This window comes from Mus musculus, chromosome X (genome assembly GCF_000001635.26).
Source record: "Mus musculus strain C57BL/6J chromosome X, GRCm38.p6 C57BL/6J".
Lineage (NCBI taxonomy): Eukaryota > Metazoa > Chordata > Mammalia > Rodentia > Muridae > Mus > Mus musculus.
The window spans coordinates 70,477,831-70,505,518 of record NC_000086.7 but is presented as its reverse complement, the minus strand read 5'-3'; the positions used below and the strand labels follow the sequence as shown (position 1 = coordinate 70,505,518).

General features: G+C 43.1%; 1 pseudogene; it reads right to left on the bottom strand.

Moving 5' to 3' along the window:
* Window positions 1-1,693: 1,693 nt before the first annotated feature.
* On the bottom strand, window positions 1,694-8,108 carry Gm14727 (annotated as a pseudogene).
* Window positions 8,109-27,688: the final 19,580 nt, after the last annotated feature.

Sequence of the window (27,688 nt, the reverse complement as noted above, 5' to 3'; positions counted from 1 at the left end):
ATAAAAAATTCTTTCTTCAAAAAAATTATGTACTTCAAATTACATTGAATGCAGTTCACCGTTTTTTGCCTGAGTTCAGGCTTGCAATTCACTTTGCAAGTGTTATTTTTTATTAGACTAGCCAAGAAAGGCTCTGAGCTTTTTCGGACATGTAAATTTCTTTATTTTAAGTTACATAGTCCATGATTTTGTTACAGTTGCTTAAACAAATCAGATTCCCCCTAGATCTTTATTGCTTATTTCTCTTTATGTGTTATAATTTTGTTTATATGCTAAAAAAATAAAACAATATTCCTTAACCTGGAAAAAATATAGCACCTCATTGAAAGATATTCTCTTGTCAACTCCAAACAACATGCAGGGCTCCAAGCTCACACTCATATATACATACACAAATGATTTCTTTTCAGACTTCAATTGGTCTGGGGCTAGAACTTTGTCTAACTACTTCCTGCTCTTGCAGAGGAGTTTCAGTTTCAGGCACTCACATGGACATGCTCAACCATCTGTAACTCTGGCTCCTTGAATTTGGCAACCTCTTCTGTTCTCTGGGGACACCTGGGTCATGTGTAGTACACTTCACACTCAGGAAGCACACACTACACACAGTGATGTTAGTAGGCTGGTGGGTCTCACTTGACCAGGGAGGCAGAAGAACACCAGAGGAGGAGTTCCAGGCCTCACATTCCCATGATCCTACCCTATCCGTGAGGAAGCCCTTGCAGAGGGTGGGGAAAACCATGCCCTACATGGGCTGAGTTCATCTGTAACTCTAGCACCAGGACGTGATTCCTCTCTGCACATTTCAGTTTCCTGTTTTTAGGTGATGGGGATACAATCTTCCTGACTGTATGTGTTATCCAAGTGACACCCCAGCTTGGGTCCTCTATGTCACCAACAGTGACAGCTCAGAGCAATTTTTCTTTCTATCAGCCCTGAGTCACTTACACCTGCCTAAGGCCTCTACTTGGTTAGTATTTCTGAGACCTGTTACTGCCTTGGTTTATACCACTGACAAGAGACTCCCTGCTCCAGGGGATCCCTCTGAATCCTTCTTGTACTTATATTTGTGATAAAAAGCAAATTCTCACGTGTGTTTCTGACAGGGATGCTGCAGTTAAACTTCACCTTTTCACAGAAAAGGATAGGTAAGCCTTTTCTTCAAGTTCCATGCTAACAGGAACCTCTCACAGAGCAGCTGGTGCTTAGTGAAGGTCTGGGAAAGAGATTGCTTTCACCTTACATTAGCATGCATTTTAATTAGCTAAGAACAGGAGATTAAAACCATTTAGCCAAAATATATCATTTTATTTTGTTTTTCAGGAAAATGCCAAGTTCTTTCCCAATTCCTGTGTAGTTCCTATTAGAATGCCATGGTATGTTGAAACATATAATGAATTAGACATAAGTCATTCTCATTTGTTTATAAAACACTAAGATTGTCCTAAAATGAAGCTACAGTAGGAGGTGTGTTAGTAACTCCATTCATACACTTTAGAAATCTCCAGCTAATGAGCCTTGTAGTAAAAGAAGCAACATTTTGTAATAATTAGAACCCCCAAGTCACCCAGTATGTAGAGAAAGAATGGAATGGTTCGCTTCACACTCTCCTCCCACCAGCTCTCAAATGAGGGTACAGTACTTAGACCAATGAGTCAGCCGGACCTGATGTTGGATGGGAACTGCCAGTGCACTAGAAGGGGTGCTGGTGAGAGCACAGAACCATCTGCAGGGCGATCCTGGTCAAGGCTCTCTGTAAATCATCCGTCAAAGCATCTCCATACCTACTGGGGTGGGATCTAGGATCCTGCTTAACAAGTCTGGCAAAAACCAAACCAAACCAAACCAAACCAATATTTTCACCTTCATGGTTTCTGCATGTGCCTTGGGGCCCCCACAGAAGCTCCTGGCGAGAGTGAACTCTGTCTAGCACCTGCCTGCATTCCAGGAACCCTTCTTGCACAAAATGTTCACTAATGAGGCTTCTGTCCTAGCATGCATGATATGATCCCTCCCTGCATACAACTCCATGTTGTTCAATATGTGCCACAAGTCCTCCTCACTGACAAAATAGTCCTCTATGAAGATGATGCATAGCACGATGATTACAAGACCTGTCTTGGATGTGCCTGGAACACCATGCTGCATCCCACCACAGGTGATCCCCAGTGCAGGGACAAATGAGTAGCATTAACAAAGGGGATTCCTTTTCATTATGCCAAGGCCAAACATCAGCCTTGTGCAGTCAATGGACTTAGTAAAGCTCACAGGGCAGTGTTCATCGTAATCTTAGATGACCATATTCTCTGCCATGGGTGTCAGCTGCTTCCTCCTGTATTTGACAAGTAGGAACGGAATCAAATCAGCTATCTTTGTATTGCAGAATGGCTAGGTCTAGCCTGTTCTGGGTGATCCTGCTGTCCAACTCCTTAAGGCAAGATGCTAATCTGTGAGCAAGGCAGAAGAACAGGAGAGGGGAAGGAATTACTCCAAGGTCCTCAGGTTCCCCACAGCCCTCAGGTAGGCAGGTCGGTTGTGAGGACTCTGTATGAGGAAGGGACTCTCTCAGCTCTCACCCTGTGTACTCACAGACCCAATCTTTCCTCTGATGACCCAGGTCGAGGTGCTCTCAGCAGGCCCTTCAGTTCCTTTACACTTCTGCCTGGAACCAGGCAGCGCTTGGGACTCAGACTAGTTTCCTTGTCCTGGACTCTTTGTGTGATGGTGCCTCAGAAAAGTCTCTTGTGGGGCTGATCTCCATGGTGTGGAGTGCAGACACCTTTGTTCATCCCCTGTGTTCCTTTCCCTGAACTTCCCATGTGTCTACTTAACCAAGGACTGATTCCAAGGGAGGACTCCCACTCTGGTGAAGGTGCATTCCCTGAGACCCTGTAAACCTCTCAGGAGAGCTGAGCCTCTCCTGTGTTCATCTCCCCCTGGTATGGGATCTGTAGTTATGGCTACCTCTCTTGGGCTCATCTCTGCCAAGACAGGTATTCCAATATTCTACCTGAAGCCCACTAGCACACTTAGCTCTCCTCCTTGAGATCCCTGCTTTGCATGAATGGCATACCAGCCTCACCCCCACCCCCACCCCACTCCTTGCTCCCCAATCACCAGTAGAGGGGCATATATGCTTTATGCAGGCTTCTGTCCTGGGGATGGTTCCTCTTCATGTGTCCCTTTTTGACCATGATTACCTGGGATTCCTGGTGAAAATGGATACCTCCTCAGGCACAGATCATTGTCATATTCTGGGCTCTGGTGGTACCCCAAACGTGAGAGGCACAACTTTCTGAGAGAGGAGACAGAAGTCAGAAAGAATCACCTCTGGATATGCCTGGTCATGGCCTTCTCAAGACTGGCAAAAGGGGCAGAGCCCTGTCTTCTGTTCCAGATTCTGAAGATTTACTTCCTCCTCATTCCCCACAAAGCCCTGCCCCAATCCCACTTCCATCTTTCAGGCCAACGCCACATCTGAACATCACCTTACCACCTGATCCACAAGTCAGAGATGACAACTGTGGTGCACAGTGAATGTCCGCTCATATTCTCTGCTGCGGTTCAGGCAGCTTTTGCATGTCTTTAGTCAGGGGTCTTCTGTTCCTCCGGGGTGGTCCTGGTTCCTTACTGTTATATGTCTGAGGCCTTACTCCCAGGATAAATCTCCCCACTCATTCGCACACCACACTCTGAGTCAAAGTCACAGTGAAGCAGTTTGGCCTCCTCAAGGCATCCCAAGATGCACAGGTGTGTAGAGGCGCACCTGTGCTCTGAATGGCAAGGATGCCATTTAAAAAGAAAGCAAGCAAGCAAGCAAACAAACAAACAAACAAACTTGGATCATACTAGGGCCAGGCTGCATTAATTCAGAATGCACTATCTAGAAATGGTCACTTAGGTCAATCTTGTGTTGTCACCTTGCCTCTGATAGACTGGCCTTCCCCTCCAGGAACTTCTTTAGCATGTAAAAGAGTGGGTAAGGGGCTCCTCTCAGCAAGTAGGCACTTTAGGCATCCTGTAAGTAGCAGGAACCTAAAATCTTGGCTCTAACAGTTTTGAGTCCTAGGAGAGAGATATAGGAGCCCCAAGAGGGGTAATAACTCAAGCCATACAAGGTTTGTTTTTCTGATGACCAAACCACTACAATTTGGCTTTATTTTTCCAGCTGTTCTAACTTTCTGGGGTATGGATTGGGGTCCCTAGTCCTTTTTTTTTTCTTTTTGGTTCAGGTTTCAGTGCAGATTTATTTCAGTTGTGTATTTTATTCCAGGCAAGTGCTTATTACATGGATAGTATTCATGGCTCAATACCTAAACTGAGAGCATGAACAGCCACTAGAGTACAGTTCAATAGTAAAAATACAATATGTACAAAATTAGGGTTTATGTAGGGTTTTTTTGTTTGTTTGTTTGTTTGTTTTTGTTTTTTTCCCACACAGCAGATGTACCCAAACATAATAAAAAATCACTACATTCTGGGGTCACTACAATACATATTTCAGGAAACAGAGACACACTGACCAAGTCCTCACTGTAAACAAGGGCCACCTCTTTGGGGATTGGGAGTAGGACCCTGGGATTGGTGTGGGGGGAGAAGCAGCTGTTCCTAGAGAGAGACTTTGGTGACCCAAGTCCCTTCCAGGCATCCCCTACCCTTCTTTGGCCCCCAGGGAACCACTCTCCTCTTTTCCTCCCCAAGGTAAAGATCCCAGGCAGTGAGCCACTCCAAAGAGCACAGGTAAAACAGGCATGAGAGGTAAGGTGTGTGCATGTGTGTGTGTGTGTGTCCCATTCTGACTCTGGGGGCCACCTCCACGCTCTGCTCTGTGTTGTGACAAGGGGCAGAGTCTGCTGCTGGCTGGGTCAGACCACTTGTCCCATTAACTCTTCTCTGTGTCTCAAAGCCAGTTGCAGAGTTGGCAGCATTGTGTTGGCCCCGAGCCCTGCAAGATACCTCATCATCCACCCAGCCATCCCCCCAACACCCCTGCAAGGGTTCCTCCAGATCTAGTGCCAAATGAATATGTCCAGATTGGTGGTGATGGGTGTTGTCGCTGTTTTTGTTGTTTGTGACTGCTGTGTGCCCATGTGGGCAGCCACCTCCCAGCCTTTTCTTGGGCATCTCCCCTTTGAGAGCTGTTAGGACCACATCTGTCCTCACGCTGTGGGACCGCCTAGCCTGTCCCTAGTCTTTCTAACACCCAAAATTGTTTGCATGCCTGAGTCCAAGTTGAGTGTATAGAATAGGACTTTCCTACCAACATCTCTGTGATGAAATAATCATGTGTTTGCATCCTAGATAGAGCAGAGCTTTTGCTGCCCTCTTGGGTCCCTCTTACACCACAAATATGAAGCCACTGTCAGAAACAACCTCACTTCTAAAAAACGTTCCTTGTTTTGTCTGCACAGTAACTGGTTGGCCAAAAGGCTGATTCTTGCAAACGGGCCCCATTTGGTGCTTTCTTCTATCCCTAGTTACAGACAAAACTTTGTGAGACTCTCTGAAACCTCTCCCCCACCCCAGTGGCAGTTGGACTTGTGCAATTGGCTCCCAGCAAGTCACTTATCCTACCTATCAGGTCCCTCTTGGTAACACTCTAACCAGTAGCAGCACTGTACAATGTGGCTGGGCTAAGGGTCACAACCTCATTCCAGGCTTACCTCAGGGGAGTAGCTTCATTGGTTTTTGTCCCTGTGTGGGGATCAGACTATCTGCAGACCTCAGCATGGCCTCTCCTCTACTGCAGGTGACTCATACTGTCTAATCATGGAAGCCCTGAGCCTGTCTCCTTCAGATTGCCTTAACCCAGAAGAGCCACAAGTGTGATTCATACAACTCAGTCGTCAAGGAGAGGAGCAAAGTTGAGAGGAAGAGGTAGAGACTCAGGATGGTTTAATGAGATTGTATATCAAGTGTCAAATTCTCAGTTAATGAGGCCTGTGTCACTGGGCCTCCAATACTGGAAGCAGAAGCCACTGTGACATTTATAAGGAATTGCAGGAAACGCAGATACGTAGGTTCATAGAGACAGGGCTACTAAGGAGGCAAATGGAATCAGCTGACACATTCCAGTGGGAAACCATTACCACCATTGTTTATACCAGACCCAGTTTAGAGCCTTGTCAGTGCATATGAGCCATTCTGAGATTCTCAAGGAGAAGGCCAGGCCTCCTTGTGAGTTAAGGTGAGATCTCAGAATGTGTCATGGAAGATGCAACATATAGGAAGATTATTCCCCAAGTGCTCCAACTGATAGTCCTTCAGCAAAAGAGTTCCCCGATTGTGTGACAGTCAGTCCCTCCCCACTCTTGCACATCCAAATGTGAGAAATTGGGGACAGAAAGACACTTCTTAAAGTTCTTGGAAAGGAGATGGCCATGCATGCCCCTTTCTGAAGTTGGACTACTGATTCTTTCTTGAGGTTTCCCGATGAAGAACTGCGCTCTGGTACTGAGTGGGACCCATCTAGGAATCACAATCTTAGATTTGAGATTACACTAGGACCTCTGCTCTTCTGCTAGACCTTGGTGGAGGGTAACCAGACTCAGTGCAACTTTCTATCGTCCTGTAGTATGTCAGGGAGGACGTGGCCCTTCCTGGGGAGTAAGACTTAAAATCTGGAGAGGTATGGGACCAGAGCCCTCTAGGAGAAGCAAGGAGACCTCTGATCTAAGACCTGAAAGCTATTTTTGCTGTCATCCCTAGTTCTGGGGAAATCTGTGAGCCAAAGCTGTCATCTCTGACCCCCTGTTCAAGGGGACAGGTGGGAATCTGGAGGTGCCTTGTGAGGATTTGATACAGTGCTCTTCAGAATCTCCAAGACAAATGTGGATCCCTGTTCTCCCTGCCAATTTTGAGATACTTGACAAGTTGTGTCCAGGTGTGTTCCATCCTTATTTTGTCTGCTCTGTCAGGAAGATGAGTTATTGTGTGAAATGTGCTCTGCAGATCCCACTCGTGATGTGGAAACTTAAGGGTTCTTTGGAAAGTCTGTAGGATAGTGTTTTGTTGGGGCAAACATGTGAAGGAGTGCTTTGCTGAAGTAGACACAGGAGAGAGAAAGTATGTTTTTGTAAAGCAAGCACGTGAAAGAAAACATGATGAAGGATTCTTTGGTAAAGACATGCATGTATTGGTCTGCTTTACATTGATTCGTTGAGCAGCATTTGTCGGGATGCCATAGAGAGAAAGGCACCAAAAAAACTACTTGTGGTGGAGTGTAGTTTGTTGCTGCTTCCAAGGACTTGCGCTGATTGGATGCACGTGCTGACACAAGACACATGCTGAGGAAAGGGGCCTTGATGAGGTAAGGCACATGGAGGACAAGTCCTGATGAGAGGGTATGCATAGGACTCCATGGAGTGTGGAGATGGAGCTTGGCTTGCTAGTACAGCTAGCTGTGCAGTACTTGTAGCTCTCACATGTTCTCTGATCTTCAGTACCCTGAGAGAGGCACAGCTAAAAATTTCTCCTAGAGTTCCTGTTGGCCCCTCCTGCTAGTTCCAGCCTAGGCTGAGGTCTGGCTATCTCTGCTAGGTCTTGTCACCTGTTGTGGCTGCATTTCCTTTCTGCCTCAAGACTGGGGATAGGAGGTCTGAGGGATGTGAAGACCTTGGTAGTAAGGTCTTCATATGTCAAATAAAGAGGAGAGCCGCAGATGAGCCAGACCCCAGGCATGGGCCTCTCGTGATGACTGCATGTTTCTGCAGCCAGAAAGAAGGGACTGTGCTGTCTGCCTGTGTCCTGGGACCAGCTCTTGGGGAAGCTGAATGACCAGCTTGCTTAAACTAATTCAGGTGGGAAAGAGGGACATAGCTGGGAAGAGGAGAACTAGTATAAAGTGAGCCTGTTGGGAAGGACAGATCAGATGAAGATGCTGCACTCAGCAAGGGAAAAATCGCTAATAGTTTGGAGGCAACTCTTACTAAACTGTTCTATAATCAGTTTACCTAAGTGAACTGTGACTTTCCTAAGATGTCCTGAGAAACACACACTAACTTTCCACGGATGCAGGAACTACTAGAACCGCTCAAGCATCTCTAACTATCCAGTATATCACTTACCTTGTCAGGTGTTCTAATGCATTTGTACGCTGGACCTTCCATCCAGATAAAAATGCCCGCAAGACTATTTACACATAGAAAAGCAACTGCGTCACAGGGATTTTAGAAAACTACCAGGATTCCTGCCCAGTAAATGGCAAAACCCAGGACTAGGTTCCTGTGTGCATTTATGAATGCTATAATTTTCCCATTCTTCCCTGCTCAGGTCAGACCTCTGTCTGTTAATTTAATTCTCTCTCGAGCACTGTCTGCTGCCTCTCATGAAAGAAAGTGATCCATTCTAAATCTATTGTAGTATAAGGCAACCTGAAGACAGAAAGTGCTGTGGATAGCCCTGGGGCTAATTATATTTGATGTTAATTCCATTCTCAGTAAGTGATTGTGAACAAGGAAGGAGTCAGCACTCAGGTGATTTCCTGTAAACCTGCTTCCCACCCTAATTTGTAAAATAAAGGAAAGCTGATGATTGGGCAGATAAAGAGAAGGTGGAGTGGAAGGTGGGGAGAGAGACAGAGAAGGAGAAAATGGAAGAGGGACAGGACACAAAGAGGAGGAAGAAGGAGAAAGCAGAGCAGAAGCACATGGCTTAGAGAAGTTCTAAGCTGTGGAAGATGGTAGTGTAGCAGTAGATCTTCCCAATCTAGATGCACAGCATGTAATCATATTAACTGTGTTGTGTTTTCATTGCCGGGGCATATTTGGGAGGAGATTTAAGGAAACAAGAAAGAAGGTGAAAAGAGCCTGGTTCACTGTACTCTACTCCCAATAAAACCATCCAGAATTACTGCCTTCCCCTTGACACTCATGCTTCCTTTTTGGGAGTGGTGGTGGTGGTGGTGAGGGGTCATTCACTATGGTATCTACTAGTAGCAATAGGACTTTTGACATAGAGTTTGCTTCAGAGCACCACATTGTTATATGTGTTGATATACCCTCTAAACATTTGTCTTGACCGGAAGGGAATGTGAGGGTCAGAGGTGAACTGGAGCCATGGAGGAGAATAAATGAAGTGATGATACAAAAATCAGGGCAGCCCCTATGTGACACTGCAGGTTGGAAGCAAGAACCCTGGTAGGAACAAATATATCATGATATGTAGAGGACAAGTGCAGAAAATATCGATAAGTAGGAGAGCGATTCCAGAGCTGGAACAGCCAAGATGCCCATTGTGTCTTACTATATTTTGGGGTATAATGCTAATTGTTCCTCAAAACCTACTTTGAATGATGTTTCTTAAATGTTTTAACCTGCCCATGTAGGCCACCACCCACCAGAAGTAGTGAGAAAAGAAAGGATATGGGGTAAGTGGACCTGTTTAGAGAGGTCTTTTGAGTGCAACAACCAGCTATGTGGTCTGGAAATCAGCAGTTCAGTCCACAGGTTAGCAGGCACTAGATCCACTCACAAACACTTCATGGATACACCAGCAGTCTAGTTCGTTAGAGTCCTGATATCAACCATGAATCAGCAGTGGTAGCACTACCTAGCAGAGACAGCCAGGCCTCAGCCTTGGCACAAATCAACAGGAGGGACCAGGTTGAACACCAGAGTTCTAGGCTGTGCCTCTCTCAGGGGATCAAAGATCAGAGAAGAGGTGAGACCCACAAGCACTACACAGCTAGCTCTATAAGCAAGCCGCACTCAGTCTCCACCATTGTCCTTCGAGTCCTAATTGTAACCTGCACACATCTCGTGTCCTCCACAGCTCTTGCCTCAGCATGTGCATCTGTCTCAGCTGACATCACTCTGTCAATCAGCCCAAGTCCTTGGAAGCTGCAAGAAACTGCAACACACCACCAGGTTTTTGATGCATTGCTCTCTATGGGGTCCAGGCAAATGCAGCTCAACCATGCAGTGTAAGGCAGACCAATACATGTGTGTTGTTAGTAGAAATCCTTCATCAAGTGTCCTCTCATGTGCTTGTTTTAGCAGAAATCCTTTCTCCTGTGTCTGCTCCTCCTCCTCGTTCTTCCCCGAGTTCCCCTTAGTCTTTTTTTCCCTGTGTCCACTGCAGGGAAACCTTCCTTCACAGGTTTGCCCCAGGAAAACACAATCCAACAGACTTTACAAAGAACCCTTACGTTTCTACTTCACTGCAGGTACATTTTCAGCATCTGCTGCTTTTATCAGCTTCCTGGGTAGACCTGTGTCATCCAGGGACTGACTTGTGCAAGCCAGAGCAGGTGAGAGCCTCCTTCCTTCATGGCCACCACAGGAAACTGGTGAGGTTTCCTGGGGGCTTCTGCGAGGCCTTGAAACCATAATCATGTGCCCCCAAGAAGTATATAGATGATTCCCCATTGTGTATGTGTCTAGATTTTCCTTTTCTTGTAAGAACATTGTCATATTGCATTAACAACCCATTCTAATTATCTCATCTGAACTACTAAGTCCCTATTATCAAATAAAGTTGCTCTCACAAGTACTGTAACTTGGAAATAAGGTTTCAATTCATTTTTGAAGGAATATTTTCAAATAACTGTATTATCTAAGTTCATACAAAGTAGGTTGCTAATACCAAATATAAGCCTCTTCAAGACTGTAACATGAGTGATGCTGACTCAGTATGTATCATACAATCCATATGTACATTAATTGAATCAAAGACCAGTTTTCACCAGTAGGGTAAACCGAGGCAGGCAGCCTTTGAGGGTCAGTACTTAGAGTGGCTAATGGGGTAGATCCACATGCCTACTGGGGCTGCAGCCCATGGCAGCCAGCAGTTAGAGAAGCTACCCTGAAGACTTTTTCTCTAAGGGAACAAAGTTTGATTCATTGCAGCAGGCACTCCCTGTGGCCAGCAGAAAACATTGAACTCTTTTAACTCTTTGGGGCAGGCAGGCGACAGACAAGAGAGAAGGAAAGAGAGAAAATTCGTGAGCACACACACACACACAAAGTGGGAAAAACCAAAAGCAGAGTCCAAATAACTTCATACACACACACACATACATACATACATACATACATACATATTTACATGCATACAGACTTACCGACAGGCATATACCCTTTTACACATTAAATCATTAGAGCAAAGGTCCAGCAAGCAGGCTCCAGGAATTTCACACATACACATGTATATACACACAGTTGGTGGATGGAGCAAGCCCCAACCCACACCCAGAACTTAACATATGTATGGACATACACTTAGTTGATGGGTGGAAGGAACAGTGTTCTAATTCCCACTCACACTGATCTTACTTACACACGCGCACATGTGCGTGCACACACACACACACTCACACACACACACACACACACACATATATACCAGAAACAATGTTCCAACCCCCACACTTTATTTTTTCTTTCATAGCTTTTATATCCCAACATAATCTTTCAAGCAGTATAAAATTACAATGTGATTACATTTTAGTTTTCTTCTAGTAAAGAATTTTGAAAAAAACCAGTCTGTTCCCTAGTACCTTTACAAAAAATAACATCAAGTAGTACAGGTAAAAAAATGAATAAATAAAAACCAAAAAAACCACAAAGGAAAGCACAAAAACTAAATTATTCCCAAGAAAACACATACATTCATAAGTAAGCAACTTGTTATAGATCAACAAAGCATAAGCAAGCAAGGTGGTTTTCTTCTGACAGGTTCTTTTACTGGCAGGCAGCAAATTGCATGTACAAAGAAAGGAGTAATTATTTTATTATTTATCCTTAAAAGCAATCTTGTAAGAATCTTAAAAGTATCACAAATCTAAACTCTTACATAACAATCAGTCATATCTACTTTAGATCCTCAGAATGCATATGTACTCACTAGCAATTCTTATTAAATCATATTAGGAAGCTGAACCAAAAGGGGCATAAGAAATCAATTATCACCAGTCCAGCCTCAGTGAGAGTCGCCTCAGCCAGTGTTGCCATTGTTCTTGTTCCTGACTATGAAAAGTCCCTAGCTTAAATAAGAAGAGTGTATCTCTCTAAACTTCAAATTGTTCAAATTGATTTTCTACATCAGAGCCAGTTGTAAAAACATCTCAGCCTAGCTTCACCAACAATTTTATTTTTCCAAATGCTTTCTAAGGGTGGTGTTGGCTGTTGACAATCTACATCTCTAAGTTCTTCTCTAGGTTGATGATTCATTGATTAATCTGCTCCAGCAGCAATGCCTGAAAGAGATCAAGCATTAGTACTGGGAGTGCCAGAGATACTGCCCAGTGAGGGACTTGAAACCCCCTTAAAGTTCCCATAGAATTCCTAGATTAAGAGGGCTGTGTGTGCAGCAAGTAGAGCAGAGCTCCAGAGCAGCATGATGAGAGATGAGACAGAGAGGGCCAAGTCAGGTTCACACAGTAGATGGTAGTATGCTCTGACCATCACACATTTTAGTGTATTAGCAGTTCCCATGCAACATTAGATCAGGCAGAGTATTTGGTCTAAGTACTTAGAGTTCATTTGAGAGCTTATGGGAGGAGAGTTGAATCATTCTATCATTCCTGTTGTGAGCAGGTGACTTGGGGTTTCTTTTTGTTATAAAATGTTGCTGGTTTTTTACAAGGTGCATTAGCTGGAGAATTTTAAGTTGCAGATTATATTCTTATTATGTCTATTAGTGTTTATTATGCTAAGAGAGTATACTATCTCATAAAAACAAACTAAGATGCTTTCCATTCTATTCTAACCTGTCACAAGTGACCATAGCATTTGAATTGATATTCCCTCAGCAATAAAATTTTAGTTCAGTTATCTCCAGTGAAATTTGGCCAACTGTAAGAAGGCATTGGGTTTGGGGAGTTGGTGAAAAAATGAACAGTTATTTCGGTTGAAAAACAGCTGAGAGGGATGGAGGGAAGGAGGGAGGGAGGAAGGGAGGGAGGGTGGGAGGGAAGGAGAGAGGGAGTGGAGGACCTGGTCCTTAACTCATTCTAGAAGTTTTTCTGCAGAATAGATTAATCTACATCCACAATTTTAAGTGTGTCCAAGAAAAGAAAGATTTCATTAATTTTATTCCTGAAATTTCTTTGTGGCCTGTTAGCTATTCTGTGTCCTGCTAGGCTACATATTTTCTGATATGTCCTAGAGGAATGATAGCAGCACCACCTGTGTTGGTTTGAGTAAGAATGGCTTCCATAGCTTCATATACTGGAATGCTTAGTCACTAGGAGTGGGACTCTTTTTGATAAGATTAGAAGAGTTAGAGGAATATGACTTTGTTGGAGGAAGTGTATCACTATGGGTGAGCTTTAAGGTTCCAAAAGCCCATGCCAGGCCCAGTGTCCGCCTGCCTGTCTGCCTGCCTCTCTGTCTGCCCACGTCCCATCTTCTTTCTGTCTCACCTTTGTCTATCTCTGTCTCTCTACCTATGGATCAGGATATAGCTCTCAACCACTTCTTCATCACCATGCCAGGCATGCCTACTGCCATGCTACCTGCTAATATGATAATAAACTGACTTTCTGAAACTGTTGGCATAAGACACCACCCCAGGGTGTAAAGAGCTACAAGCCATCTACCTTTCACTACAGTCCCTCTCACTCAAGGCATTCTAGCAGGGTTTGTACATGTAAGACATGTGTTATAGCAATCCAAATGAACAGGCTATCATACCCTTCCCAGGTGAAGGGCCCTGAAGCTTCCAGCATTGGGAATTTCCCAGATCCCTGTCTACTAAGTGACAAGGCTGGGAGGATAGCAGGTACCTGCCTAGACCTATGGTCCAGGCTATCCAAGATGTTCATAATGCTATTAAAATGGAGGATCATTCAGAAGTAATTTGGCTTCGAGAGCAGAACTATCATGAGAATTAATGTACTTATAAAAGTGACACCAAAAACCTTAGTTACTCTTGGAGCTATGAAAGGAATAGTTAGATCTGCTTTCTTTGGCTTTTAATCCATTCTTTAATTAAGCTCTGTTTGATAACATTTTCTTTTAAGAAATCAGAAGAGGGCCAAGTGTGGTAGAATAAATCTTTAGTCCCAGCAATAGGAGGCAAAGGTAGGTTTAATCCTAGCAGTCTAGAGGCAGAGGCAAAGAAATCTCTCTCTGAGTTTGAAACAAGCCGTGTCTGTGTGTGTGTGTGTGTGTGTGTGTGTGTGTGTGTGTGTATTATATGTATATGTATTATGAGTTCCTGATCAGCCAAGTCTATATAGTGGAGACCCTGTCTCAAAACAAAACAAATAAATAAATAAATAAAAACAAAAACATTTGCTTAGAAAAATCTCTAGCATAATACAATATTTGTCATTCACTAAGTCAATTTTCCACAAAAACATAGGATACAAATCATCAATTTCTTGTCCATTTATAGCAGAATAGCACATTTTCCAAAATCGGGTTCTCTATCCATCTGAGACTTTACCAGAATGACTTTCTGTTGTGTTTTATAAAAAAGAAGCCAGGGATACGTTTGGTGGAGGTACTGTATGGTGAGGTGTAAGGGGGTGCCTCTGTGGGCCCATGCTGAGACATCCCTTCCCTGAGGTACCAGCCACAGGATGGGTATAATATAGAGTGGAGTTTATATAAGCCATAGGAAAGGGAGTTGAGGGGATAGTAGACACAGAAAGGAAGAGAGAAAGAGAAGAGGAGTAGAGGCTGCCCATGAACACTTGGGGAGAGAGGGAGAGGGGAATGGGGAGAAAAAGGTCAAAGGGGGAAGAGGGGAAGAGAGCAAGAGAGAGAGAGGAGGAGGCAAGCAGCCCCTTTTACAGTGTGTCAGGCACACCTGACTATTGCTAGGTAACTGTGGGGTGGAGACTAGAAGAAATGCTAACATTTTCAACATTCCATTCATGATATAATGTGTATTTTCTTAGATGATAAGATTTCAATAGATTCCTCTCTTCTTTTAAACCAGAATAATTTAAATTTCTATCAATTACTTTAAGAGAATGCTACACATACTCCAGTGAAGTTTGCTTGGCAGGCCGAGAGGCCTGGGAGCACTCACAAGGCAAAGAGTTTCGTGGAAAGTCACCTCCTGGAACTTTGACGTTCTCATAACCCGTATACTTAAACCCTATCCCCGCGTTAGTTTGGTGTATGGATCCACGTGCTCTCTGTTAGTATTGTTTTATTATAAGTGCCTTTTAAGATTGAATTCTGACATAGCTAAGCCTCCACCAATGTTCCAATGCTTGAAGTCGAGGAGCTTGGAATAGCTCAGGGCTGGTCTGCAGAGTGTTTACTTGGGACAGCAGCCAGTCTCATCAAAACAAAGGAATACACATTGGCCTAGCTAATAGGTAGGTTTACCATGAAAGAGCTAGGGAATCCCACTGAGACAGGAATCTTCACTACAGCCAGGTATAGCAGGCTACATTGCATATTAGAAGCAAGTTGGTGAATTCTTCTGACAAATGGAGATTCTCCACAGATACTTAAAAGAACAGCAAAGTTACACTCATACAAGAATTTATCAAGGCCTAGGAAATAGGGGGGTTGTGGTATTGCACTATTCATGAGAAGGTCTGCTAGAGCAGAACCCCCTGGTGCTAGCTTTCACAAGGCTCAAAGGAGTAGCACAAATTGCGACTAGGGTGTGAAATCCTTAGCTGTCATTAAGCTGACCCTAGGCAGGACTGCTTTTTCTTTACTGTAAACATTTACCTGGTTCCTGTAAGTCCTTCTGAAGTCATTCCTTTGTTTTGTGTCAGTAACTTCAATGTACTTTGCCTGCTGTGACATCCTACCCTTTGTTTTCTATATTATATAAGACTGGTGTTCACTTTGTGACAATACATTCAGATTCTACACAATCTCCTGTGTGTGTCATTCACAGACTCCTTGCCCATCTGCACCCAGAGACCCGTCCTAAGCAGACAAGGGGCCCAAGAGGGTTGGCGGCAAGAGAATAATCTTTTTCTAGCATATACCTCATAACTCTTCTAGTTTGTTCTCATCATCCAGTTCCAAAGCCAATCTTATGGTGGGTGTGGGTGCGCTCAGGCATGTGTGTCTATATCAGCACCACACTCCTGGCACCATATCTGTCTTACATTAGATTTATATAACAAAACACCATACACTGAGTTAGATCCAAAGCAGACCCCCCCCCAATGGCATTGCTGCCAACAATGTTCTAAGATGTCACCTTGGATTTAACCCAGGCAGGACTATGACTGGGTAAGCAGAAGGGTTGTTATTGAGTAAACAGAAAACTAAACTCAACATTCCTCAGCAATCTCTTGTGAGTTTCTGTTTACCGGGAAAGCCACTACTTCCATCCTCCTTCTCAATAGTCAACCACCTAGGACATCTAGTTCCCAATTAATCTAAACATCATACAAAACAGATCAAAGACCCCATGCTAACCCCCAAGCTGTTCTGGTCCTCACCCTATCTTCAAGACTTTTCCTACTGGACACAGCCTGAGGCAGCCCAGCAATTTGCTTCCCCAATATACTTTTCTTTCTATCTATGGAGCAATGTAGTGATGTAGTTTAACTCTGTTTGGCTTACACATTTAATATTTAAAATAATCAGAAATTTACTTTTTTTGTCTTCCAATTCTGGGTGTTAGAAGTTCCTTGTCAATGGCTAATTGTATGAGGTGAGGGCTCTTTTCATGGCTTGTAGTGATCATCTGGTTGCTATTAAGTAGTCCAATGACCTTTTTCAGTACACATGCATAACAAACTCTCTAGTTATACTTCGTATAAAACACACTACCATGATAGGATCAAGGCCCTACATTTATAATCTCATTTAATCTTAGTTACTTCTATAGAGGCACCATTCCCAAGCCTAGCCTCATTAGCATTTAAGGCTTTAACAAATGAACTTTGTAGGTACACAAATCTTGCTTCATAAAAACAGTTTCTTAAGCAGGATAAAAAACATAATAAATTAATGAGTAATTATGAATATATTCATTACATCAAAATGTAATATGTCTGTCCTTTTAAAACCATGTTTAACGAAGAGGAAAGATAAGGTAAAGAACAGTAGAAAATAATCTGATGCATTGGCTCCAGTCTATGCTGATAAACATCTGTAGCTACCCTTGTGGCTATTCATTATGATTATGGTGTTATAGAAGATAAGGAAGGCACTAGAACAGAATAGCAATTATGAGTAGCTCATGCATAGAACATAATTGCTTCACATGTTGTCTAATAAAATAACTACATACATATATATAACACATTTATACAAATATAGACACATAAACTGTGTGTATATATTACAAAGATCTTTACATTGTGCAAATCACTAGACTATAAAATGTTGAAAGGCTCTCCTAACACTGTGATCCATCTACTTCCCTCACACTTGTGCCATCTCAGTAGACTCTGGAGTTCTAGGAAGAATACACAGGGGTTCATGGAGAAAATAAACCAAGGGGAAGATGCTGAGAGAGAGGTCAGGGTTTTCCATATAAGTTTATTCTGTCCTTGCTGACAGCACTGGGAGAACCTTGGACATGGTTCTGGACATGACAACCATTGAGTTCTGCCCAATTAAACAGAGTGAAATGAAAACCTATTCTGTGGTCTCTGAAGCAGGTCTGTAGAGAAGAGATGTACTGGGTCCTGAAAAGGATAAAAGCCAATGCTGACTTAAGTAGAACTACCCCAAATAATGAGAATCTAAATAATCTATTATTATTGTCAGACCTATACCAAATATGGGCAAACTTGTTGGCAGAGGACTTTCTCTATCTACCGCAGGAGCTCTGGATCATAAAGTCTTTGTGGTGAGAATTATAGAGAACACATACACAGACCTATGCCCTTCTAAGGTGCTGTTGGCAAACCAGAGTATCATTCCACTATAGTTTGCTCTGGTGAGCCAGTGAGTTTATTAGGTTTACTTACAGAATACGGATTAGGGACTCTGTGCAGGCAGGAATGTGGGTGCCCATAAAGCAGCCTTACTGGAAGGTATGGAGTCAGCATAGATGATTGGTTTCCCTTTGCCACAGAGATAAGGCCTCCCTGTCCTAGTCTTTTCCAGCCTGTGTACTCTAGCACCTCCTACAGGCCCACAAACTACATTCAATAAGAATAGACATTTGCATACAAATGGCTAGAAGGAATGGCTAGGTGCTCAGGTAAGGATCCACTGACCCTCCCCACCCCTTCATTCTATTTAGCCTATAGGCTCAATCATAGCTGATGCTTGCAAGCTAGCACAGCTGATCTGATAAGGGTAGAGTCTGTTTTAGTCAGAGTATAGTAGTCTTTCCTCCAGCTTGGCTCTTATATTCTTTTTGTCAACCTCTAAGATCTAGGGCAGACATTCAAGTCCCTAAGAGTTAGTACCTTGAGAGGAATGAATGTCTTGGCAATGGAGTACAGAAGCATCCTAATTTCTGATACACGTAGTATGAAATATATCTGAGGCCAAGATGGCTTCCCCAAGAGAGGAGCTGTAATAGAAAAATTAGATATAGGGACATCCATTATGTTAGCCTCTGAATTTTCAAGAATATTGGTAAATGAGAGGATGAGATGAAGATGTTGGCTTGCCACTTCTCATGGCAGTGGGGAAGAGTCAGGTAAAGGTAAAGTTGGATCTGTTTTAATCAGCCCTGCCCAAAACTCTAAAAAAAAAAAAAAAGGAAGCTATGGCAGGAGTCAGGTAGCAAAGAGAAAGAGAGAGAAATAGAGGTTACAGAAGATCACCACAGCTTCAACAATTTGATAGAAAGGGAAAAGCAGCCAGGCATAGGAGCACACACTTTTAAAAAAATTAAATTGGATATTTTCTTTATTTACATTTCAAATGGTTTCCCCTTTCCAAGTCTCCCCTTCAAAAACCCCCTATCCCATCCCCACCCTGTCTCTATGAGGGTGCTCCCCCACTCACTCACTCCTGTCTTCCTGTCCTGGCATTCTTCTACACTGGGGCATCCAACACCCTCAGGCCCAAAGGCCACTCCTCCCACTGATGTCCAACAAGGCCATCCTCTGCCACATATGTGGCCAGAGTCATGGGTCCCACCATATGTACTCTTTGGTTAGTGGTCCAGTCCCTGGGAGCTCCAGGGGGTCTGGTCTGTTGACACTGTTGCTCCTCCCATGGGGCTGCAAACTCCCTCAGAGGAGCACACATCTTTTGTTTGTTTGGTTGGTTGGTTGGTTGGTTTTGTTTTGTTTTTCGAGTCAGGGTTTCTCTGTGTAGCCCTGGCTGTCCTGGAACTCACTCTGTAGACCAGGCTGGACTTGAACTCAGAAATCTGACTGCCTCTGCCTCCCAGGTGCTATGGTTAAAGGCGTGCGCCATCACTGCCCTTTAATCTCAGCGCTCTGAAGGTAGAGGCAGGCAGATCTCTATGAATTTGAGACCAGCCTAGTCTACAGAGCTAGTTCCAGGACAGTCAGAGCTATATAGTGCTCTTAATAATGCAAAGACTATGGAGATCAAAGATTATTCAGCAGTAGAATGCTGAAATTAGGGGAATACTTTAAACAAGTAGTGAAGGAGCCTCTTACCACCTGCCTTGCGAGCTTGTGGGACATGGGAACAGATGGGATCAGGTTGAGTGCTGTAGAAGCAGAGGGATTAAGCAATATATCCTTCCTTGAGACCCATGCTTCATAACTTGAGGCAGTATGAGTAGAATGAGGGAAACACCCTGGTGGAGTGGTTCATATGAGACATTAGAGATAGGTGCTTATCACTGGTACAAGTTCCCACAGATATCAGGGGCTGGAGGACAATAGAGGAAGGAGGGGCACTACTGAGGGAATTGGGAATGAGAAGAGCAATGGATGATGCCAAGTTCACTAGGAATAATGGAACTCTATTCAACAGAGTTCAAAGACAAGTTCATTCAGCAGGGACCTGGAGATTGCTATGAGGCTCTCATGGCTTTGCTGAGCCCTTTACTGGGACAGGAGCTGTACAAAATTGGAGAGGTTTTGGCAGACCTAAGTGACTTCTACAAATGTAAACATTGTGCCTGTGAAGTAGACTAACCTAGAGGAGATTAGAAAAAGGCAAAGCAAAGCACTCAAGACGTTAAATTTCAAAAAATCCAAATAACCCAATTGAAAAATGGGGTACAGAGCTAAACAGAAAATTCTCAACAAGGAATCTCAAATAGTGAGAAGCACTTAAAGAAATGTTCAACATCCTTAGTCATCAGGGAGATGCAAATAAAAACAACCTGAGATTCTACCTCACACCAGTCAGAATGGCTAAGATCAGAAACTCAAGTGACAGCAGATGCTGGTGAGGATGTGGAGAAAGAGGAACACTCCTCCATTGCTGGTGGGATTGCAAGCTGGTACAACCACTCTGCAAATTAATCTAGTGGTTTCTCAGAAAATTGGAAATAGTTCTTCCTGAAGACCTGGGCACATACCCAAAAGATGCTCCAACATATAACAAGGACACATGCTCCACTATGTTTATAGCAGCTTTATTTATAATAGCCAGAAGCTGGAAACAATCCAGATGTCCCTCGACTGTAGAATGGATACAGAAAATATGGTTCATTTAAATAATGGCGTACTATTCAGCTATTAGAAAAGAGAACATCATGAATTTTGCAGGCAAATGGATGGAACTAGAAAATATCATCCCGAGTGAGGTAACCCAGACACAAAAGGACATGCATGGTACATGCTCACTGATAAGTGGGTATTAGCCAAAAAGTATAGAATACTCATGACAGAACTCACAGACCCTATGAAGTTTAACAAGAAGGAAGGCCCAAGTGAAGGTGCTTCAATCCCACTTAGAAGGGGTAACAAAATAATCTGGGAGACATGGGGAGGGAGGGACCTAGGTCGGGGAGGAAAAAGGGGGCAGGATCAGGTATGGGGGGAGTCAGGAGAAAAGCCCAGAGGACCAGGAGAATAAATGGAAATATGCAGCAGTGTGGGGTAGGGGTGGGGGAACCTCTAGAAAGCCTCAGAGACTTTACAAAGAACCCTTACGTTTCTACTTCACTGCAGGTACATTTTCAGCATCTGCTGCTTTTATCAGCTTCCTGGTAGACCTGTGTCATCCAGGGACTGACTTGTGCAAGCCAGAGCAGGTGAGAGCCTCCTTCCTTCATGGCCACCACAGGAAACTGGGGGCTTCTGCGAGGCCTTGAAACCATAATCATGTGCCCCCAAGAAGCATATAGATGATTCCCCTTTGTGTATGTGTCCAGATTTTCCTTTTCTCGTAAGAACATTGTCATATTGCATTAACAACCCATTCTAATTATCTCATCTAACTACTAAGTCCCTATTGTCAAATGAAGTTGCTTTCACAAGTACTGTAACTTGGAAATAAGGTTTCAATTCATTTTTGAAGGAATATTTTCAAATAACTGTATTATCTAAGTTCATACAAAGTAGGTTGCTAATACCGAATATAAGCCTCTCCAAGACTGTAACATGAGTGATGCTGACTCAGTATGTATCATACAATCCATATGTACATTAATTGAGGCTGTTGAAGACCAGTTTTCACCAGTAGGGTAAACTGAGGCAGGCAGCCTTTGAGGGTCAGTACTTAGAGTGGCTGATGGGGTAGATCCACATGCCTACTGGGGCTGCAGCCCATGGCAGCCAGCAGTTAGAGAAGCTACCTGAAGACTTTTTCTCTAAGGGAACAAAGTTTGATTCATTGCAGCAGGCACTCCCTGTGGCCAGCAGAAAAACATTGAACTCTTTTAACTCTTTGGGGCAGGCAGGCGACAGACAAGAGAGAAGGAAAGAGAGAAAATTGGAGAGCACACACACACAAAGTGGGAAAAACCAAAAGCAGAGTCCAAATAACTTCATACACACAAATACATACATACATACATACATACAAACAAACAAACATACGTACATGCATATATACATGCATACAGACCTAGCAACAGACATATACCCTTTTACACATTAAATCATTAGAGCAAAGGTCCAGCAAGCAGACTCTAGGAATTTCACACATACACACATATATACACACAGTTGGTGGATGGAGCAAGCCCCAACCCACACCCAGAGCTTAACATATGTATGGACATACACTTAGTTGATGGGTGGAAGGAACAGTGTTCTAATTCCCACTCACACTGATCTTACTTACACACGCGCACATGTGCGTGCACACACACACACACACACACATATATACCAGAAACAATGTTCCAACCCCCACACTTTATTTTTTCTTTCATAGCTTTTATATCCCAACATAATCTTTCAAGCAGTATAAAATTACAATGTGATTACATTTTAGTTTTCTTCTAGTAAAGAATTTTGAAAAAAACCAGTCTGTTCCCTAGTACCTTTACAAAAAAAATAACATCAAGTAGTACAGGTAAAAAATGAATAAATAAAACCCAAAAAAACACAAATGAAAGCACAAAAACTAAATTATTCCCAAGAAAACACATACATTCGTAAGTAAGCAACTTGTTATAGATCAACAAAGCATAAGCAAGCAAGGTGGTTTTCTTCTGACAGGTTCTTTTACTGGCAGGCAGCAAATTGCATGTACAAAGAAAGGAGTAATTATTTTATTATTTATCCTTAAAAGCAATCTTGTAAGAATCTTAAAAGTATCACAAATCTAAACTCTTACATAACAATCAGTCATATCTACTTTAGATCCTCAGAATGCATATGTACTCACTAGCAATTCTTATTAAATCATATTAGGAAGCTGAACCAAAAGGGGCATAAGAAATCAATTATCACCAGTTCAGCCTCAGTGAGAGTCGCCTCAGCCAGTGTTGCCATTGTTCTTGTTCCTGACTATGAAAAGTCCCTAGCTTAAATAAGAAGAGTGTGTCTCTCTAAACTTCAAATTGTTCAAATTGATTTTCTACATCAGAGCCAGTAGTAAAAACATCTCAGCCTAGCTTCACCAACAATTTTATTTTTCCAAATGCTCTCTAAGGGAGGTGTTGGCTGCTGACAATCTACATCTCTAAGTTCTTCTCTAGTTTGGTGATTCATTGATTAATCTGCTCCAGCAGCAATGCCTGAAAGAGATCAAGCATTAGTACTGGGAGTGCCAGAGATACTGCCCAGCGAGGGACTTGAAACCCCCTTAAAGTTCCCATAGAATTCCTAGATTAAGAGGGCTATGTGTGCAGCAAGCAGAGCAGAACTCCAGATCAGCATGATGTCCTAAGGACATGTAGTTCCTGGGGCCATGCTTGCACTGAGGCCACCCCTACCCCCACCCCTGAGGCTGTGGTAACCTGTGGGATGCATTCCAAGGAGTTTTAAAGCCCTTTGTCATTCATTCTGTATGGCCCTAGGCATCAAAGACAGGGCTGTCAGTAAAATGCTTGCTGCAAAACCATCATGACCTGGGTTTAGATCCCCTGCACCAGATGGATGTGATGATGCATGCTTACAATGCTCCTTTTACTGAGGCGGAGATTGGAGGAGCCCTGAAATTTGCTGGCCAGATAGTCTTGTTTGTTTGTTTGTTTGTTTGTTTGTTTTGTTTTGTTGCGGCAGGGTTTCTCTCTATAGCTCTGGCTGTCCTGAAACTCACTTTGTAGACCAGGCCTTGAACTCAGAAATTCAGAAATTTCGAACTCAGAAATCCTCCTGCCTGTCCCTCCAGAGGGCTGGGATTAAAGGTGTGCACCACCATGCCCGGCTCAGATATAGTTTTGAGTATTCAGTGAACTCCAGGTTCAGTGAGATAACCTATATAAAAAACTAAGGTTGGGAATGAGAGAGGAAGACATCCACTATATTGACCTTTAACTTCCATATGCATGACCCACATCCATGGATACACTCATACACATGTGTACTTACGAAATGAACATTTGCACATTTATACGCTATGCACACTCAGTTAAAAGTAAGCTATTCTATAATAAGAACAAAAATCTTCTTGGGTCCATGATCTGAAAGTCCGTAATAGGAAAACAGAACTTGGGTATCACACAATTTCTTCCTAGCATAGTATAAGAACGACTTCATGTGAGTTATTTTGAGGCAGATCTGGCAGCTCTAGTGGATAGAAAAACAAAATAAGGAAAAAATCCACAAAAAATAACTATGGGCTATCATAGGTCTCCAGTATCCTTTCAATGGAAACAGTGTTTAAATGATTTACCTGTATTACAAATTCTTCTGAGCTTTTTGTTTGTATACTGGATTTAGCATTGCTTAGTCAATGCTAATAAGAGTAAGAACTGGTAAAACAATTTGGTGATAAGCTCTCAGACGCCAACCTATCTGATGGTTTGCCAGAAAAGAGGGTGTTTCTGATACCCTTCTCCAAGATCATTTCCTCCAGCTGTTTGGGAACTGCTCAGGTTTGTGGCTAGAGACTGATTCAATTGTTCCTGGCCATGTGGCTGCCTTTCAGCTATTGCTGCTCAGATTTGTTTTCTGACCTAGTGAGCCTAGAGAAGCTAAGGGTAGGTGCAGACACTCGGAGTATTGTTTTCTCTGCTTGTAATTTTGTTTTCACAGCTTGAAATTTGTCCTTTAAGATCTAGCTCTTCAGTTCTCAAGTCCTGGACTTAGTCACAATGCTGCGTTTGACTATGCATTTCTGGTTGTTCTTAGCACCTCCTACTGCATCTGGCACAATGCAGGGTGTTTAGAATCCATAGTTTGGATGAAGTAGACTGAAGAACTAAAGGTTATATGTTAAGTCTGCTTAAATAATCCTTAGAGAAAATAATTTGGGGCCAGAAGAACATGACAGAAACACAAAGTAGGGAAGGAAAGTGAAGAGGAGACTAAGAAATTAGAGCAAGATGGGATCGAGAACAAAATCAAGTTCTATACGAATCTAGTCAGTGACCTCTTGTAGGCTTATCATATCTAAGAAACTTCCAATCACAAGTTCTAAAAGAAGCTTCCCTGAGTTGGTTGTTACTTATAGTCTCTGGGAAAAGACATAGGAAAGGTTGCAGATCCCAGCATCCCTTTCACTAGCCTTCCAACTTCTCTAGATCATCAACTTCCCAAACAGAGCTCTGTAGTCTATCAAACTCCTGTCCAGGAGATCTCAGGGCAAGAAAACTCACAGGTTTATGAAAATCACACTAAAGTGAGGAACAATAGATTTTCTTAGGAAAACACAAGTTGCATTTTTCGAGACAGTCTTTTTATACAACTGTTGGTGTCTTAGAACTTGATATGCAGACCAGACTGGCCTAGAACTCACAGAGATCCACCTGCCTCTGCCTCCTGAGTGCTGAGATTAAAGGCATGTGCCACTATACCTGGCCCAACTTGCTTTTTGTAAGTGGACAAAATCCTGGGGTTCGAAGCAATTCTCTAGTTGGTAGCACTTAAGGTTGGACTTTTGGGAACTTAGGGCAAGTCAGTTTTGAGCAGGGGCATCTCTGTGTCACCTGTCTAAAGAATTGTCAATCTCTCCCCTGGGTGCAGGCTGACTATCTTTAATAGGTCCAAGAATACATGCCTGCTGTCGTTTTTGACACTGGATTTAGTGATAAAACTAATGTTTAATTCTATACCCTTTCCACTTTATTAATGAAGCCCAGGGAAGAAGTCCTAGTAGCATGACGATCTGGACTGTAAAGAACCACTTCCTTCCCCTGATCTAGGTCTCCTAATTTAAATGTCATAATGAACTATGATTCTCTCCTCTGGGTCTCTGCTCTTCAGAAGTCCGTCACAGAGACCAGTGTGAATACTGAATACAAGTAGAGCTCATGGCTGGGTATCTAGCACATTTGAGGCACTCAAGGTAATTCCCTCTTTTGAAGATTAAATACAGAACTTTGAGATAGCAATTATTTTGGTATATTCAGTACTTTTCATGGCAACATGACTTATCAAAGAACATGATAATAGTATATTTTTGTCATTGTATTCAGAATAAGAATTTCCACATGGTCATGTCATCCCTAGAGAGAACTGCTAAAATTGCAATAGTGGGCCCATAGAGAAGTGTCTCAGTTACAGAAATACACAAGAGCTCACCATAAGTAGCATTTGGACTCTGAGCAACTTGCCTGGCCACTCTCCATGGAGCTTTTACGAAAACCATATTACATGTTATTCAAGTTGGAGCTGACAAGCAAGCTGTCTTCTTGACGTCTGCTTGGGGTGAAACCTCCAGAAAATAAAATGGTGCTGGCTACTCTGTCCAATGGCAGTTAACTTTTGGGAAGTATTTTAGAACTGGCATGTTCCTGCGCTTGTGCCATGAACTAGGGGCAATGGCTGGCCTGTTTTTATCTCGTGTAGTCTGACTCAGAACTCCACAATCTCTCCACCCACCTCTCTAGGTTCCCACAGATGGTTGCTACCATGCCAACCCGGTGCTTCAAATCCCCCATGGCCTCTGTGGTGCACATCTGGCAAAAACATGCTTTGCCGCCATACCTTTCTCTCTTGAACCCAGACGAGCCAGCACATGAAGGAAAACACAACACAAATTCAGTTCAGAAACAATGGTAACTCAATCTCTGGGTGCAACAACTAAAACCTAATCTTGTAAGCCTTATTAAAATCTACTTCCTCCGGTGGAGAATCCTTGTGGATCCGCCATAATACCAGAAAACTCTAGCAGCTACATCTTTTCCCTCTGCTATCCCCATTCCCAAAAGGACTTAATCCCCTCCTGCTTCCTTGCTTCCTCGCTTCCTCTGTCCAACCTGGAAGTCCCACCTCCTCACCCAGTGATTGGCCCTTTTATTCATTAGGGGATGGGTTCACAAGAAGCCACCTGAGCACGTGAGTGACTCATTCCTCATTCCAGACAGCCTCTCCCGGGAGAGCAAGCAGTATAGAGCCATCCACAACATTCTAGTTTGCTAGAGTGTTAAGTTGCATCTTTGTTCTTCAGCCTTCACTAGCTAGATCCCACAGTGCACATTATGCAAGCTTCTCTGTGCTTTGGCTCTTCTGTACTTTACTATCTATTGGGAGAGTCCGCAGGGCAAGACACTGTGCATCAACTGGAGGATGGTCAGAGAAAGTGGATCAACATTTCTGAGAGAGGGTCATGGTGCTTCAGTAGCTGAATGCTTCATCCAAGTTACTCATCCATAAACCAGCTCATATAATAATATCCATTTCTCAGTGGGTGTTAGGGAACATAATTACCACTTGTGAAATGTTTTCAAGTTTCCAAAAGAAAGATGATACATCACAGCAAAGTATGATTCTCCCAATTGTGATCTTCTTAAGCTCCCCCTGGGGCTCACTAACATAAAATTGCATGAAACTGCTATTGTAACAACCTATGACTCTTACCCGTAATGATTCCAGATTAATGTTTAAGGTTTTGCTGTATTATTCATAAAAACAACAGTTCAAACTGGCTGGAATTGAAAATGGTAAACTAAGTCCTCTGCTATGAGGTTGTTCCACTCTTAGATTTGAAAAGCAAATAGAATCCTTAGAGCATTCTTTAAGAATTTACGGATTTGGCAAAAAGAACAACTAGCAACCTTCTTTGTGCATCTAACATACAATGCTATGCATGATCTCTCTGAATTTTCTTAACCAGATAGAAAAGTATATATATATATTTTTTTCGAGACAGGGTTTCTCTGTGTCGCCCTGGCTGTCCTGGAACTCACTTTGTAGACCAGGCTGGCCTCGAACTCAGAGATCCACCTGCCTCTGCCTCCCGGGTGCTGGGATTAAAGGCGTGCGCCACCACGCCCGGCTGTATATTTTTTTAAAACAAACTCTTTTATAGAGGAGAAAATCTGAGCCTTGAAGATATTAACTTGCCCAATAAGACAAACC